The following is an 18,554-nucleotide window of genomic DNA, read 5'->3' on the forward strand; positions in this document are numbered from 1 at the left end:
TTAACCCTATTTTACAGATGAGGAAACTGAGGCTCAGGGTGAAGTAACTTGCCCAAGGTCACGTGACTTGTGAGTGGCTAGACTGGGAGACCATTTCAGGTCTGCCTGACCTCGGTGGCTATATTCTATCAATGAAGGAATTCTGCTTCTCCCATCTGAAAGGGAGGGCAGAGCCCTGACAGTGGCTAAGGTCTCAGTTCGAAAACCATAAGACTTTTAATGACAACTGTCTAGTCCTACCTGTAATTTCACATGGTACAGAACACCACACAATCCAAAAAAAAATAGACATCTGAATGGAAAAAAACTCACTTTGTCCCTTCTGTTGCCTCCACGGAAGAGAATGAAACATAGAACCCGTTGAGGGCACTTGTGATGAGCACTGGGTGTTACACGTAAGTGATGAATCATTAAATTCTACTCCTAAAACCAATATTACACTGTATGTTAACTAATTAGAATTTAAATAAAATCTTGAAACTAATTAACTAATTAAAAAACCCACAGAACCTATTAACATCTTCTTTCAATGCATTACTATGTGGGAACAAGATGGAGGTTACTGGTGGGATGGATGTCAGCAGTCAAGGACCATTTCAAAAGTCTCTGGAAACAAAGCTGACATGGCTCCTCTCCAGCCCAAGTGAATTCTCCAGACTAAGCTAGTATTCACAGCAGGATGGCAATGAGGCTGTTCCCCAACCGAGACACCCAGTAGATTTTGTCTCAGTGATCAATGGGAAACAAGTATGTGCTGTCTCGGGGCTGCCTTAAATCCTTTGTGGATCCTGTTGGACTAAAGGAATAAAGGCTTCGCTGACAAAACAGTACAAAGGAAAAAACACAATTCTACTGTCCTTTGCTTTTGCAAGGTTGAAAAGGGATGATGGCACTTTTCTGTAGGAGGTGCAGGAAAAAGCAGAACAGACTGGTGTGTCTGATGATAGCAGACCCATAGTAGGGACTCTAACTTGCAGGTCCCGGCAGCAGGAATCAGGGCTGTGGACAGATCCACAAAGGCAGAACCCACGTCAGCCTGGTCCATGGCTCTGTCTGTCCTCCCCCTTCATAACCGGCCCGGGGTTCCGCACATGGCCAGTGCTGAGTTGATTGTTGTTAAAAGAAATGAAAAGGGACCAATGAGCATCCCGGGGAGCCTCGGCTTGCTCTCTGACAGCTCTGTTACGTAACTCTTCAGCATCTGTTTCCTAAAGGAGTTTACTTACAGTGAAAATCATTTTCTTTTGAGCACACACAAAGCCATTTTCTCAGAGAAACCTCACCAACCTAGAGGTTCTTTTGGAGTGCTGCGATTGAGCAGATAAACAGGTTAATAGGATGTCTGCCACACAACAAAGGGCTGTACGACTTCAGGAGTCACAGGTGTGAGAGCACAACTAGCAGAGGTATCCAAAATAGAAGTACCCCATTTCTCTAAGTTAAGTTTAGTCTAAGAAGAGGGATCAATGAAAGCAAAAGGGGCTAAAAATTTTAGACCAAAAGAATCGCAGTAACATATAAACCCCTCCATTGTTAAATCTAGAAGGAAATCAAAGTGAACAAAAAAGAAAAACTACCTTGATGTCTAACTTCAGTGCTGCCCAGAAATTCTTCCTTCTCCAACAGAAGAGGCTGTCGGGGGCTTTCTCCTTATCTGCAAGCACAACACAACATCTGGGGGTCCTAAGTTCCCAGAACACACAACCTCCTGGGGACAGATTTGTGTTGTATGCAACTGCCCAGGTGGAAGAAAGGGTGGGAAGCTTCTTTTGGAGGGATTAAAAAAGCAACAGAGCTGCAGGGTCAGCTAATTAGACCACGGCAGCTGCTGATACCCCTATGGTGTTAAGCTTTGATGACACTCTTCCTTTTACAGGTGCTAAGCAACTACTCACAACTTACACTGCTACCCAGTGTGAGTGCTGGCTGCTTCTTTTCTCCGCAGTACCTATTTCGCATATCCCTCTGCAGAGGGCCCAATGGGACTGATGATGCAGAAATCGTATCCCTCTGAAGTTGTTTCATGTACAGGAAATTAAAGTGGAGGAGGAAGGTAAAGTAGGGAGAAGTGAAAGCCTAGAGCACAGATCTTAAAAACCTCATTTCGCTGTGGAAGATCAACTGCACCTGGCTGATCTGCTACGGGTGGCTATCTCTTGTGTCCTTTCTCTGCAGTTACCTTAGATGTCAGTGCAAGAGATGTTTCATTCTCTCTGCAGGAATGGAAAAAACCCTACAGTTCAGTCTGAAGACCAGCCTTGTGGATGCCACAGGAAAGATGGGTGCTTTCCCTGGCACCGCTCAGCTACAGCCACACACTGCACGCCTACTAACGGAGGCCACAGGGACTAAGACCTTGTTTGATGGATCTGATTGTGTACATGAGCCACAACTGAAAGCAGCAGCCAAGTCAGGCAAGAAAAAGCTTAGAGTTTGGATTCCATCTTTGGAAGTGACATGACGCACTTTAAAAAAGCAATAATTGGGGAATTTTTGGTTTGGAAACTACTCTGGCCAGTGTGATGAGTCACTTTTGCTAAGGAGAAAGCATCCTGGGCTGGGATACCCTTCACTTTCAGCATTTTTGGGCTAAGGAATGCCTCGAGGGGAAGGAAAGTCAAAATTAAAGAGGGGCACACCTGGAAGGACTGGTTTTGTCTTTGAGGAGCCACTGATGCTGTCTTTACCTTAAATCTACCTTTCCACTTTGATCCTATAAGCCCAGGACCAGTCCCTATTAATCTTACTTAAAAAAAAAAAAAAAATCCTACTGATGTTCCTGCTTTCCCCTGCCACTAGACTTAAAGCAAAGAAACTGGGTAATACAGCATGAAATAGAGTAGTTTGTTTTTTGGAATTATAAAGAAGTCCCTGGTGAGAATCACTGACACACTGGCTGGGACAAAGATGTAATCTAAGAGTGGAAAAATGAGGTCCTAGGAAGAAAATGGAGGGGAAAAAAACTCATAAAAATATTCCCAGCTAAAGACTTTGAATTTTAGCCATTGGAGTTAGTTAGGTGTAAGGAAAAAAAGTCCTCAACACTTTTTAAATTTGTGAGGTCTTCACATTCTAAATGTAGTTCTATGAACAAGAGATAAAGAATCTCTGTGTTTTAAACTAATAAAATGAATTTAAATCTACAAAAAATAATTAAGAAAATAAATACTGAATATATTTCAACTTTTCTCCAAGATCTCAAAATTGCTAATGACAGTAATTATTTCATTTTTATTTTTTTAGTAGGCTTCATGCCCAACATGGGGCTTGAACTCACAACCCTGAGATGAAGAGTCACGTACTCTACCAACTGAGCCAGCCAGGTGCCTCAACAGCAATAATTTTAAAGGAAAGAATACGGAACTGATGTTAGTTTACTTCATCTCTATGATCCAATTCCTCTCTTGAAAATGGGGACAGCAGCACTTGCTCTTCTACTTAGTTCACTCATTTCTTCTGATAGGGGACAATGTGGGAATGAAAGCACGATGACAAGTATAAATATCATGGGGTTCCCGGGCACCCGGCTGGCTCAGTGGGTTAGGCGTCTACCTTTGGCTTGGGCCGTGGTCCTGGGGTCCTGGGATCTAGCCCCACATCGGGCTCTCTGCTCAGTGGGGAGCCTGCTTCTCCCTCTCCCTCTGCGTGTAGCTCCCACTGCTTGTGTTCTCTCTCCGTGAAATGGATAAATAAAATCTTAAAAAAAAAATACAATGGGTTCCATTTACAAGAAATTCTAAGAAAAGAAGAAGAGGCAAAACTAACTTATGGTCGTAGAAGTCAGATCAGTGGATGCTTATAGCTGAGGACGACTGTCTTGAATGGGTCACAAAAGAACTCTGGAGGTGATGGAAAGGATCTGCATCTTGATGCAGATACTGGCCAGACTGGTACATTTAAGAGCTGACATATCACTTGGTGTAAATCACACAAATATTTAATTTTTAAATTTTTATTTATTTTACTTATTTTTTTAAAAGATTTTATTTTTTTATTTGACAGAGAGAGAGTGCGAGCGAGAGCACACACAAGCGGGGGGAATGGCAGGCAGAGGGAGAGGGAGAAGCAGGCTCCCTGCTCCACGGGACCCTGGGATCATGACCTGAACTGAAGGCATACGCTTAACTGAGTGAGCCACCCAGGCGCCGCAAATATTGAATTAAAAAACAAAAAGCAAAAACAAAAACCCAATGCTGAAGAAGAAAAATGGAAAACTGTATAATCTGGAGGAAACAAAGCCTTTCTGAATATGACATTAAATCAAGTCTTTAAAAATCTGTGAGTCTGATTACATAAAAATTAAGTTTTTTATGCATGGCCAAAAACAAAAGACATATATGATTGACACACATATAAATTTCTACCACATCTCAGACAAAAGCCCATTTTCCTTAATACATAAAAAGTACCTAACACTAGGAGAACCGCAAAGGATGTGGTGCATTCACAGAAAATGAAGAACAATGGTTTAAGCTTACTTATAAGAGAAATTGATACTACAATGAAATACCATCCATCAGCTACTAGACTGGTAAAGACCCAAAAGGCTGATGACATTCCATGTTGGTGCTGATGTGGGAAAACAGATACCCTTATATGATGCTAATGAGAGTCTAAACCCTACAACCTCTACACCAATTTTGCAACAGCTATCAAAATTGCAAAGGTGCTGACCCCTTGACCCAGCAAGTCCACTTCTAGGAATTTCTTTTCTCTTTCTTTTTTTAAAATATTTTATTTATTTGAGAGAGAGAGAGAGAGAGAGCAAATGAGCAGAGGGAGGGGCACAGAGAGAGAGAGAGAATCTGAAGCAGACTCCGTGCTGACTGTGGAGCCCGACACCCAGGACCACAAGATCACGACCTAAGTGCTGAACTGACTGAGCCACCCAGAAGCCCCCAGGAATTTATTCCATATGTACAAAAGCTATGTACATACAGTCATTCATGTAGCATCCTTTGTAATAACAAACTATTGTAAACACCGTAAATGTCCTTCCATAAAGGGCTTGTTTAAAAATTATGGCACGACGGGGTCCCTGGCTGGCTCAGTCAGTCCAGCATGTGACTCTTGATCTCTGGGTCATGAGTTCGAGCCCCATATTGAGTGTAGAGATTACTTATTAAAAAAAAAAAAAAAACTAAAATGCATTTTAATTTATACATGGGTGTGCGTGCTCGCTCTCTCTTAAACAAATAAATAAAATCTTAAAAAAAAGAATGAAAGAAGAAGAAAAGGTAAACAAGAAAAGATAACAATCTTTCCCTCCAGAAAAGAAGCTGGATTGCCAAAGACTGACCTTTCATCACTCACCAGCTTATATCTTGGGAATTATATATCCTGTGTATGTAGCACCTCTTTCAAATACAGTACAGTTTAAAAAATAACGGGGCATCTATCCAAAACACTGTTCCCAGCCCCGTGCTTATCCTCAGTCTCAGCTCAAACACTGTTGCCCTACAGGAGCCTTCTCCAGACCCAGAGGGGCAGAGGCCTCTCTGACATTTGACTCAGTCACATCGCCGACTTCACATCCCTCCTCACGACTCTAATTTGGGATCTGTCCTATTTAATGCTGTCAACCCAGTGACTGGCACTATCCCTGGCACATTCCAGGAGCTCATCAAATGTTTGCTGACAGAGTGAATGAAAAGATAGGTTCCCAGAGAAGCTACAAAACCAGGGGCCTATGACAGATCAAGGTAAGAGGACTCCCTGATGAGACCAGAGAGTGACGATGGGGAAGACCAGGGGCATAAGCCTTTGTGGTTAACTTTCAACAAACATGGCAAGGCTGATCCACTGCCAAGATAGCGGCCAGGAAATCTAGCTTTGCTACCAAGAGCTCTATGACCCAGGGCAAATCCCTCCATCTCTGGGCCTTACTTTTTCTAATTGTCAAACAAAAAAAAATTCAACCAGATCAATGGCTTTTCAAGCCCCTTCTCACTTTTAAACTGTTTAAAACAAAAACAGAATTGCTCTAGTTGACTTAAGAGTGAGGGACCTAGAGCCTAGCTCATTCCACCATGCCCAAATCCCCCTCTTCACCAGGGTCCCTTCAGACAACCCACAGTTCCACAGGACAACGGTTCCGGTCTATTAAATGATGGATAAACTCCCTCCCACATCTCACATTCCATGATTCTCTGCTAGGTGAGAAATCCATTTCCTCACCAATGAGTGTTCTTCCAGGGTATCAAACAAGAAGGAATGGAGCATGATCATTCCCTGAGCACGACAAAAGACATTTCCAAAGGAAAAGAGAAAACAAATTCAGAATGCAGCCAGGACTACCAAACCTTATTAGGTGTTCAGGAGGAAAGAAAACAGTAATAAGCCAAACAATTCCCCGAATGGCCTGCCAATGGTCAAGGAAAGACTTTTCTAGTCTCAGGGCAGTGATTCGTGCCAGAGCAACAAACTCAGATGAGAGGCATGGAGTTGGTGGCGCTAGCACAGTGCACTGTATACCACTGGCGCTCAGTGAATTAACAAGGGAGACAATCAGTATTGTGAGATCAGCCAGAGAAGCAACTTTAGGTAAGGGAAAGGGGAAGGAGATAGTTGGCAAGGTCTGATCCAGCTGCCAAGAGTCATCTCTGAATTCAAGGATATCTGGGCAGGGAAAAATGAGCCCTGAAAGTCTATGTTGGTGGCTTCCAACTTCAGTGCTGTTTAAAACTGTCACTGCTGGGCACCTGGGTGGCTCAGTCGGTTAAGCGTCCACCTTCAGCTTGGGTCATGATCTCGGGGTCCTGGGATGGAACCCTGCATGGGGCTCTCTGCTCAGTGGAGAGTCTGCTTCTCCCTCTCCTTCTGCCCCTTCCCCTGCTCGTGCCCTTGCACTCTGTCTCTCAGATAAAATCTTAAAATAAAAAAATTAATAAAACTGTCACTGTTAAACCCTTGCCTGACCAAGAGCTGTTCAGAAAACTGCTCCAGGCACATGTTAGCTCAAGGACAGTTAAGAATAAGCTAGGAGGAGTGAATAAAAGGGGTTGGGGGGGTGCTACTGTTTCTTCTTCATTTAGAACAGAAAAGCCAGGGGCGCCTGGGTGGCGCAGTCGTTAAGCGTCTACATTCGGCTCAGGGTGTGATCCCGGCGTTCTGGGATCGAGCCCCACGTCAGGCTCCTCCGCTGAGAGCCTGCTCCTTCCTCTTCCACTCCCCCTGCTTGTGTTCCCTCTCTCCCTGGCTGTCTCTCTGTCAATTAAATAAATAAAATCTTAAAAAAAAAAAAAAAAAAAAAAAAAGACCAGAAAAGCCAAACTTTAATCCCCCCACGTTTGGCTGTTTCAGTTCTGTCTCGAAGGCACAGGTTGATTCATTCACAAATATTCACCTACTCAATGCCACGCTCTGGATTGTGTCCCTGCCCCACGAAGCCTAGAGATTATAATAGAGACAATGATTCTATTCACCACCCAGCAATTACTCACCACATTGCTCACCTATCTTGACAGTCTCCTTTTAAAAAGGAAAAGGTCCTCACAGTAAGTCCTAAAGTTCACTTTATAGACAGGGAAACAGGTGAGGCCAACTTGAAGATTAAAAGGTGACTCAGCAGTAGAGAAACCAGATTTCAGACTTTCTCTCTGAAACAACATGGTCACCAAACTCAGACAGGCTCTTTCAAGTCGGTTTAATAACCATGAGAAAATGAGCTGTGCTCTTCTTTGGGCTTGGCATGAAATTCAGAACAAAGGTGCCAGTGGTAGTTGTAATGGCAAACAGATACACTCTATGGGCCAGACACTATGTAAAGCGCTTCACATTTAATCTTCACAATAATCTGTGGAAAAGGTATTGATAATATCACAAGTTTACAGATAAGGAAAGTGAAGCCCAGAGATTCTGACGCAGTTCTCTGGAGTCACACAGCTAGAAAATGGTAGCACCAACACTCTCTACCCTTTCCCCATAATGAGGTCCCACAGGTCCCACTCTGTCCAGCAAGGCAACTTCTCCTCTCTGAATGAAGCCCTGGCAGAATCACACACACTCCAAGCTAAAGGATACATGAAATATGTTGCCACATATCCCTGCAAGAGTCCCTCGAACATTGAATTACAGGTTATTTTAGGACCAGCCCATCCAGTTCGGACAACAGGAACATCAAGTTTGGTAATGTGCCTAGTGAAAGCCTGTTTGGATGAGCTTGCCCAGTTATGGGTGTCCTGGGATTTGGATGAAAAGCAGTTAGCCAAAATCAATCTCCTGAGACCCACTAGCAATTAAAGCCTCAAAATGAAAAGGAAGTAAAGGCACGCACATGCCACATGCAAATGTTCTTATATTAGCACTCTTTAGAAACTAATTCTAGAATCACCTGCCAGTTCTCAACTATCTACAGGAAGTAATGCTTGGAAAGATCTGCTGTCAAGAGAAAGAAAATTACCTTTGGACTTGAAAAAAGAAAGTAACAGGGACTTCTTCTGAATAAAACTTAAATTAATCAAGAAAAGAAAGAGGCCAAAGACTATAGAATGAGGAGGCACCCTGAGATCTCAGTTTTCCCATCTATACAATGGAAACACTTTCTGAAGATCTGTCAAGTGTTGGAGTCATCCATTCAGCATGTGTAACAGTGTGGGGCACTGTCAACTCTGAGACTGGGACTGTGCCCGCACAGGAGCATGCCCACAGCAGACAAAGGACAGTTTTCCCGCTGGGTTTTACAGATGCAGAGGCCAAGTAAAGGACTGCAGGTGAAGAGCAGAGCAATCATGCCTTCCATATAAGTGCCACCACTGTTCAGAGGAGGGTTCTGAGACTGGGGCAACATCTAGGGAAGCCCTCTTAGATGAAGAAGTGCTTTCCAGACAGGAAAAGATGGGTCACATTTGGAAAGGGATGACTGAAGGTAACCTGGAGAAGACCCACACGATACCAGCATAACAGGGAGCAAATAGAGACTAAACCACCAGCAACACTGACTGGGGTGCAGGCTCTGTGCTAAATGGTTTACAGCCCCTCTCTCAATTAATTCTCAAAGTAATCCATTTATAAATGAGGAATTAAAAGTGCTGAGAGAGGAGTGACTTATCCAAAGCCAAAACAAGCATGTGTGTTCAGGAGTTTGTGAGAATCCCTGCCTGGCTGAAGGCAAGGATTTGGAAGGGAAAGGAGCAGACAAGGTTAGGCAAGGAAGGATGATGAGATTCACCGATGGTCCTGGATGCCAGAGGGTGTTAGATCCTGCTGGCAGAAGACGCAGTGATCCTGTCACATGACAAGTCTCACACTGATGAGCATCTGACACTGCTCTTCCTTGAAACACTTTCTTCCCCTGGATTCTAGAATGCCATGTACTCTGTTTTCCCCTCTACCCCATGCCTGCTCAGTCTCAGTCTCCTTTGTAGGTTCTTCCTCCTCTCCCTCATCACTAGAGGGCCCCACAGTCAGGCCTCGTAGCCCCCCCCTCCCCCACTATCTCACCTCTTTGGTGAGCTCATCCAGTGTCAAGGCTTTGAGTATCATCTACATGCTGACAGCTCAAAGTTTACAGCCCCCCCCGCCCCGCCCAACCTCTCCAGTGAATTCCCAGCTCATATATCCAAACTGCCTAATCAATATCTGAACTTGAATATCTATACAGCTAACAGGCAGCTCAAACTTAACATGATAAAAACTGACCTCCTGCTTCCCCCCTACCCCCGAACTGGCTCATCTGCAGTTTTCATTATCCAGTTCATGATCAACATCTTTAACAGAGTCTCAGGCCAAAAACCTCAGTTACCCTTGACAACACACACACACTCTCTCATATTCCACATCTAATCTATCAGCAATTCCTATGGGGTCCACCTTCAAAATGAATCCAGAATCCATAAAGCAGCTTTTCACCAGCTCCATCACTTCCACCAGGCACCAAGCCACCGTCACTTCTTTTTGGGACTGCTAGTAAGGCTGCTTCTACACTGCTCTCGACAACCCATTTCAGCAACAGGCAGAACGATCCCATTATAGTCTAAGTCAGACAGAGTGGTACTCCTCTGTCCAAAATCCTCCAACGGTTCCCTGTCTCACCTCGGCGTAAAAGCCAAAATCTCTACCATGGCCTCATGGACTACAGGCTCATATAACACACACACCCCTTCTGTCTCTCACACACCTACACACCACCCATTACTTCTTCAAACTCTTCTCCCACTGTTTTCTCTATCATTCCCTCAGTTCCAGTCATATGGGGCCTTTGCTGATCCTTGAACACAACAGGCATGCTTCCACTTCAGGGCCTTTGCACATGCTACTCATGTTGCCAGGGAAGCTCTTTCTCCAGACACCATGGCTCATCCCTCACCTCTTTCAAATTTCACTCAAATGTTACCTTCTCTGACCACTTTATTTAAAATTCTACACATCCCCAACCAATTCCCCCAACTCCCTATCCTTCTCCTTCTGTTATTTCTTCGAGGTACTTATCACCAACATACTATAAAATATATTTATATTGTCTGTTTTTTCTCCCTCCATAATGTGCTCCATGAGGACAAAGATTCTGCCCACTTTATTCACTACTGTATCCCTAGCTCCTAGACTGTTACCTGACAAATAGTAGGTGCCCAATAAATGTCTGAATGATTAGTACTCAACTCTCTTCTTGGGGAAATTTCAAGTTTTATAAACCAACCTCAGCTAGAGAGCAGCTTCCCCATGTTCTATTTACAGGGTTTGCCAGCATCAGACATGCATCTGCTCTGGTTGTCAAGCTATTTTGATAAACCTGAAGTTGAAAATGTCACACCCCCTAGCCCATTTTAGAGCCAATAAATAAATGGAAGACAAGTAAATAAAGAAAAGAGAAAAGAAAGGGCAAAGGGCAGAAGATCAGGGCAACACCTCTGACAGGAGAAAGGTCCAGGCCACCTCCTTCATTGAGGCCAGATCACCATCCTCAACTTCCATACGTATCAGCTCAGAGACTAGAGCTGCTGGAGGTGCGGATGCAAATGCTGGGGGCAAGTGGCTCTGACACAGCTATAATGTGAGCACAAGCAGGCCCTTCCCTCCGCCTACAGCCCTCTAAGCCCACAGGCCTTCTGTGTTCCTTTGTCAAGCTCTTCACTGCTTTTGCAGTTGAGGAGCCTTCTGCCTGGATTATCCTCTCTAGCTTCTAGAGTGGCTGCTTCAACTTATCCTTCAAATCTCGGCTTAGATGACATCACTTCAAGATACCGTCTCCAGGGTGTCTGGGTGGCTCAGTTGGTTGGGCGTCTGCCTTTTAGCTAAGGTCATGATCCTGGAGTCCCAGCATGGAGCCCTGCAGCAGGCTCCCTGCTGAGGCCCGCCTCTCCCTCTGCACCTCACCCTGCTCGTGCTCTCTCGCGCGATCTCTCTCAAATAAATAAAATCTAAAAAAAAAAAAACAACAACCCACAAAGATACTGTCCCTGCACTAAGTACAGATATTCCTGTCCTCACCCCCATCTCCATTCCTATTCATATGTTTGCTGAGCACCTCCCATGTGCCATAAACAGGTCTACATGCTAGGGATGCAGCAGTGAATAAATGACACAAAAATCCTTGCCTTCATGGAGCACACATCCCAATGGCAGACAGGGACCACAGGCAAGGTAAATAAATACAATATATACTATCTGAGATAGTGATAAATGCTATGGAGAAAAAGAAAACGGGAGGATAGGGAGTGTGGCAGAAGGGAGGAAAGGAGGTTAAAATTTAACCAGGTGGCCACCTTGGGAAGGTGACAGGTGACATTGTCTCAACATGCAGCCACTCAGCTTCATTCAGAGAATGAAAACCACAGAAGCAGACTCACCAGCTAATGAATTTTGTCATTCCACTCTCAATATGCTTAAGACCCTAAAAACAATTAGGTGTGGCAAAAAGCATGTGTCACCCAAGTCGATTCCTCCTCAGAGCTCTGATTTAACGAATGTTTTCAGTGCTGAAAATGAACAACGAAGACTGGTTTTAAAGCTTTGAGACTTGACTTCCAAACCTATTATCTTCCAGCTCAGGTCCACAGAAGAGATGGTAAACCTGGGAGAGCAGTCACTAAGGCAGGCATTCTGGCTGCTGATGGACTGTGGGCATTCGGGACTCAACCAGCCTCTTACCTTAACTAGAAGAGGTCTCCCAACTTTGGGGAGACCCTCTTAATGGAGGTCTGAGGTCAAGCCCAAGGCTAAGACCCAAAAAGCATAAGGTTTGAAAGTCTAAAACCACAGCCAAGCCCGTCCTCAGCAACATTAACAGGAGACCATCCAAGAATGAGGGGTTGATAAAGGGAAGGTGGCCACAACAGTGTGACAGGGGCTCTCCAGGGGTCTATACTACTTAACAGGCACAAGCATACCACCGCTGTAAAATGGGAATTGCAATGTCACATACCTGAGGGATTTGTGAGGCTAAAACAGGTCAATACAAGGGCGCCTGGGTGGCTCAGTCAGTTAAGCATCTGCCTTCCGCTCAGGTCAAGATCCTGGAGTCCCTGCTCAGCAGAGTGCACTTCTCCCTCTGACCACCCCCCCTCGTGGCGCACTCTCTCTCTTAAATAAATAAAATCCTTTTTTTTTTTTTTAAGATTTTATTTATTTATTTGGGGCACCTGGGTGGCTCACTGGTTAAGCATCTGCCTTCAGCTCAGCATGTGATCCTGGCGTTCTGGGATTGAGCCCCACATCGGGCTCCTCCGCTGGGAGCCTGCTTCTTCCTCTTCCTCTTCCCCTGCTTGTGTTCCCTCTCTCACTGGATGTCTCTCTCTCTGACAAATAAATAAATAAAAATCTTAAAAAAAAAATTTTATTTATTTATTTGAAAGAGAGAGCACAAGCCAGGGGAGAGGTAGAGGAAGAGAGAGACACAGGCTCCCCACTGAGCAAGGAGCCCCATGCAGGGCTCAATCCCAGGACCCTGGGATCATGACCCGAGCCAAAGGCAGACGTTTAACCAACTGAGCCACCCAGGTGCCCCAATAAATAAAATCTTTTTAAAAAAGTAAAATAAACATGTCAATACATACAAAGCCTTCAGCAGTGCCCAGCCCACCAAAGGGCCTACTGCTATAGGCTGGCCACTATTACTACTACACAGGGAGAGTGGTTACCACCAGCACCTCCTTGCTGTTCCCCAACCCCAAGTCTCTGGAGGCCCTGAAGCACTCTGGTGGTGCCTGTTGAAATGTAAGTCAGATCTCAGAACTCCTGCTCAAAACCCCCCAGCAGTTCCCAACTCACTCAGAGTAAAAGCCAGGGTTCTCATCTTGACCTGGAAGACCCCTCCATTCTCCTCTGACCTCATAACCCACTGCCCCGCTTATTACTCATCAGCTTCCCTGCTGTTCCTCAAACAAGCCAGGGACACTCCTACTCTTCACTATCTTAGGGCCTGGAAGGCTCTTTCCCCAGACCACGTCACTCTGGTGGCTGGCTGGGTGGTAGCAAAAAAACCAGACAGTAGTTAATTCTATCACCGGACAGACTTCTCCCTGTTCTCTTGGAGTGATATGAGGATGGACAGGAGATCATCTGGAAAGTACTTTGAATTCCCTAGGAATCAAAGAATCATAACAAGTGTGCCAGACATTTCACTAAGTCCTAGAGATACAGACAGTTAAGACAAGTCCTCCCCAAGGATTAAGAGCTGTTTACTTAGAAGACAGCCAAGTGAACAATGACAAACCTCATGAGCAGTGCCACAGGACACTGAGGAGGTTCAGGCCGGCAAGGTGGGAGAGATGATCAGATGGGAAGCTCCAAGGAGTGGCCCAGCAAAGAAAGAGGCACGTGTGACAGGAAAAAAATGTGTTCAGGCAGTGAGGATAGCACAAAGCGAAGACGCAGAGGTAAAAAGAGCTGGGGGTTGCAGAAGTGGCAAGCAGCTGAGTTTGACTGGAGCTTGGGAAGAGATGGAAGTGGGGAGTAGGAGAGATAAGGCAGGAGAGCCAGGCAGGAGTCAGCCCAAAAGGCCTTGAAGGCAATGATAAGGAATGTGAATTATAGCCTGAGGGCAAAAAGGAGTCATTAATGGATATTCAAGCAGATTATTTTTTTAAAGGATTCCCCAAGTGCTCAAGTGATATTTTCTCTCTGGTGTTATTTGTTCCTTTCTGTGTGAAGAGAAAACAAAACAAAACAAAACAAAACAAAACACTAAAACCATTTCTGGGCTGTGATCATGTATTAGTGACCTATCTCAGGCAAGGGGAAAAAAAAAAAAACCTGTTCAGAACAAGAAATATCTACATGTAACAGATGCCCTCTCAAGCCTTCATAATTACACCAAAATGCAAACCCCATACCCAAGCCACGTTTGCTCACTGTCAGCATGTCAGGTGTTGGTACCAGGTGTGGGGGTTTTCTGGGAAGTAAGCAGTCAAGACATGTAACAGTTTCAGAGGATGACCAGAAAAAATGGAAGTCCAAGCCCAAAGCCAGTAGGACCAACAGACTAAACTTGTTCTGAAACACTTTTAGGAAGTGAAACAAGAAGGGTGGGAGCAGTCCTGTGTATGTAAAGATCTCTGTTTGCAGAAGGAAGTAATACCCCACAAACCAGGGTTGACAGCCCTCCTCAGACACAGGCTCCCAGTAGGCATCAAACTGCCTAGGGCCACAGCACCCAACCACAGTAACAGTCTCTGCACAAATTTCCTTATCTAATCCCCACACACACCAGTGTTGGGGGGATGGGGAGAAGGTGGTGGTCAGTATTATTCTAGAGCTGAAGTAAAGGAGGCCGAGCCTAAGTAAGTTGTCCAGGCCACACTATCAGGAAGCTGCTGAGCTGGGGTTGGAACCCGGGGCTGACTGATGGGGAGTCCGGCAGTGCTTTTTCCATTACAACTCTGAGCCCTTCAGGCCGCTCAGGATGAAGTCTGTTCAACCCATACTCAACAGATAATCTCTCCACAACCTCTGAAGGATCTGATCTTTGAGAACTACTGAGGCTACTCTTTATGACAGTTTTTAAGAGGCTAGAGGAGGCTGGTGGGCTCAACTCAGGACAGGGAGCCAGATGCTCTGAGCTTTGCTCATGTTCCCACCATCTGTGACAAGTCGCTTCATCTCAAATCCTCCCTTGGAAGGATGGGGATAAGGTGACAATATTAAGTTTCTGTGAATTCAATGGAACTAGAACAGATCATAGAGTTTAAAAAAAGGTACTACAGTAATATTTATATCACAGCTTTCTTCAGAAGCATGTAAGAACCTCGACGGGTTCATTAAGGCTTGTAACACCCAGGACTGGATAGGAAGGCAGCAGGTCTTTCTCCTGCTGCTATCAGGGAAACTGAGGCAGAATTGGCGCAAGTGAATGTCTACAAAGGAATAAGGCTCAGACTCACAGAGTCTAGTCCTCCAGCCATCAAATGACCTCACCATCTCCCAAGCTGGGTTGTGCGCTCCTCGGCCAAGAAGCCGAATGGCCTGCACTTTTCTCAGAGACAGAGACCCTCCCCTTGAGAACGTTCTTCAAGAACCTAGGGCCAAAAGATCCCCTAGGGGTCATGTGCTTCCTTTCTTTACTCCAAAAGGAATGCAGCTCAACCACTCCTAAGAGAGGGTCTGAATATTCTTAAATTAGCTTCATGAATAGCCTGTTTTGTGTCTCACAGTTCTCAATAGTCAGGAAAAACTTCCACTTTTGCCCTGAAAGGTAATTACTTATAGCAATAGCCTGCAGGACTGTTTCATCCTAAATATGTGACTCAAATGTCCCTTGTGAAGATTAGACGCAAAGTAATAAGACGACATCTTTACATAGCTGCGAATAAATACGACGGCAGTTAAAGATATCAAACTGCCTCTACGCCCCAGCCTTGCTCCAGCCTCTTCTGTCTCTGCACTTCGCAGGTCCCTGAAAGCCTGGGTAAGAACCCTGGCTCTGCCTATACCACAGGACTGACCTTACCATGTGTGATACAACCTCTCTGTGCCTTAGTTCCCTTGTGGATAAAATGCGGATATCAACAACAGCTGCCTCACAAGGGCTGTTGTAAAGTTTACATGTGCCATCGTACCTACAGTGCTTAGCACAGTGTTTAGCACAGCAGGAGCTCAGTAACTACCAGCTAGCATTTCGTCAGTATTTTTAGCATGATTACAGGTGTCCCCCGATAACCTGTCCATAAAACGCCGACGGATAGACCAAGCCCAAGCCTACCGCGGGGCAGGCGCTCAGGGCCGGTTCTTGACTTTTTTTTCTTTTCTTTTCTTTTTTTTCCTTTTTGGACCTTGGCAAAGAGATAAGGCCCTGAATGACAGGGAGGCCTCAGGATGTGAACGGGGAAACCACGACCGGGAGAGGAGTTCACCCCTGGCCAGGAGCGGACTCTCTCCGGAGGACGCCCCAGGAGGGGCTGCGGGCTGGGGCGGCTGGGATTCAGGCCGGGGCCAAGTGGGCACGAATGAATGAACCCGCAGTCCTTCTGTCTCGTCGTGGCTTGGGAAGCCACTCTCGCCTCTCTAGCGCCCCGTCCTCTCCGTGACCTCTGACCCCACAAACCCCCTCACCTCAGACCACCGCCTCCACGCCCCACTCCTTCTCCTGCCTCGCTGGACTTCCCGCTTCCTCACCCACAGGTCCGAACGGCTCCCGGCGCCACGGCGCGGCTCGGCTCGCCAGCAAAATGTCCGCGACCTCGTCCTCCCGCTCCCCCGGTGCGTCCGTGCCGCCGGCCGCTCGGAGCCCCGCGGCTGTCACCTGTCGGGCGGAAGTGAGCTGCCCGCGCGCGGGCACTTCCGGTGGACGCACGGCCTGGGGGCGGGGTCAAGGGTGCAACCCGGGCAGGGGGAGGGGCCCACGGGGCGGGGCCAGGAAGGGGCGGGGACGAAAGAATTAACCCCTCCCCAGCCGCGGCGCACCCTCGCCGCTGTCTCCCGCAGAGCGCAAAAGAATTAGTTAATCGCTAAGTAACTTAAGGTGAGGATTTTAAAAGCCATCTTTTCCTTCTGAGTTACAGACGGGAAAACTGAGACTCTGAGAAAGACAAGGTTTTGCTCAAGATCGTTTACCTTATGAATGTTAATCAAAACCAGAGCTGTAAATCCAGTCTAGTCCTTGCTGCCCTTCGGTGCAGCCCTTTGGAAATTCCGACTGGAAGGGTTAAACCCATGTGCCTCCAAGGAACTTTTATCCAAGAGGAACTTCATAATATCCCGTTTTCCCTTTTGCTGGGTCTGCCAGGACGTCGATTCCTATAATCACCTCACTCCTGACTCTGGTACTATTAACTTTCTCCTTACAGATAATTTCTGATCATCCCCCTTAAAACAGTATTTCGTCACTGCTCTTTAAAAATGTTTTACTGGGAATGAGTTTAACTATGACGAGCTCATATTCTGACTCTAGGGCATTTTCTTTTTGCCATGATAGTGATTTCATTAGATTTGGGCACATTTGTAATCAGGTATCAATGCCACCTTTGTCAAAGGTGTTTCAGCGAGATAATAATTAAAGGTTTATAAACAAAACTTAAGGTTGAGAAAAGAACATCTATTTTTTGAAAGTTGCTTATTACTAGGGGCGCCGGGTTGGTTCAGTCCGTAGAGCATGTGATTCTTGGTCTTGGGGTTGTGAATTCAAGCCCCACTGTTGGGTGTAAAGATTACTTAAAAATCTTTTTAAAAAAAATAAATAAAAGTTACTTATTACTACATTATGAGACCATGAATGTCAGGCTGAAACGCTAGTCAGTTAAAACGATTCAGAAGTTTGAAGTAACATTTCCCCATTTCTTACATATAAAAGGTGACTTTACTGTTCAATTCTTTACAGGAAAAGTAAAGAACACCTTGTTTTTGTGTGTGGGGAGGAAGTATTTCAACTATGAACTATAAATATACATAACTGGAAAGTGTTATTTCTAATGTTAACACTCCGGTTAGCTAAAGATATATTTGTGTTGTTTTGAGTACTTGTATGGGGTTTTTTTTTTATAATTACAAATTTAGTGAGCCCTTCATATGTGTAAGGCACTCCTTTTACATACATTGCAGCCTTAAACAAGTGACTTTGGCTTCACACTCTTTCTTACATTATTCACCTACATATTAGAAAACATTGCTTTTAGATACATCACTATCACCAGGTTATAAACCAAATATATATAAGAGAAGGAATTAGTTTCATCCTCTAGATTATATAAGTAAAAGGTTAGCATTTGAAATATGTGTTAATTCAACTCCGGGAGACAATTGAAGGCAAACACTAACCTAAGGAAAATTTTTTGCTAGTGAAAATATGAAACCTGGTGATGGGGGGGTGCCTGTGTGGCTCAGTCGGTTAAGCTTCAAGGTGCCTTAGGCTCGGGTTATGCTCTCTGGGTCCTGGGATCAGTCCCCAGTCAGGCTCTCCGCAGAGCAGGGAGCCTGCTTCTCCCTCTCCCTTTGCCCCTCCAACCCCACCCCCATCCCCGCTGTGCTCCCTGGCTCTCGCTCTCAAATAAATAAATAAAATCTTAAAAAAATATATGAAAACATGAACAATGGCAATGTTTGTTTGCTTTGCCTTTACTTATGTTTTTCACATTGCTTAAATATTAGATATTAAAAAGCCAATCATGGGTTCCTTTGTACCTCGA

At 45.2% G+C, this 18,554-nt stretch overlaps 1 protein-coding gene across 8 annotated transcripts in view; it reads right to left on the minus strand.

The window, feature by feature from the left end:
- The window catches only part of AP1B1 (adaptor related protein complex 1 subunit beta 1), a 51,670-nt gene extending 34,943 nt beyond the window's left edge, over positions 1-16,727 (minus strand). For 2 of the 8 annotated variants that reach the window (XM_040619706.1, XM_040619704.1), the window contains exon 1: positions 16,486-16,726. The gene's annotated coding sequence lies outside the window, so the exon portion shown is untranslated. Of the gene's footprint in view, positions 1-1,577; positions 1,597-16,485 lie in introns of those variants that run through there. The other 6 variants (XM_040619705.1, XM_040619703.1, XM_040619702.1 and 3 more) reach the window with 5 other exon arrangements.
- Positions 16,728-18,554: the final 1,827 nt, after the last annotated feature.

Source organism: Ursus maritimus, unplaced genomic scaffold (genome assembly GCF_017311325.1).
Source record: "Ursus maritimus isolate PB19 unplaced genomic scaffold, ASM1731132v1 scaffold_33, whole genome shotgun sequence".
Lineage (NCBI taxonomy): Eukaryota > Metazoa > Chordata > Mammalia > Carnivora > Ursidae > Ursus > Ursus maritimus.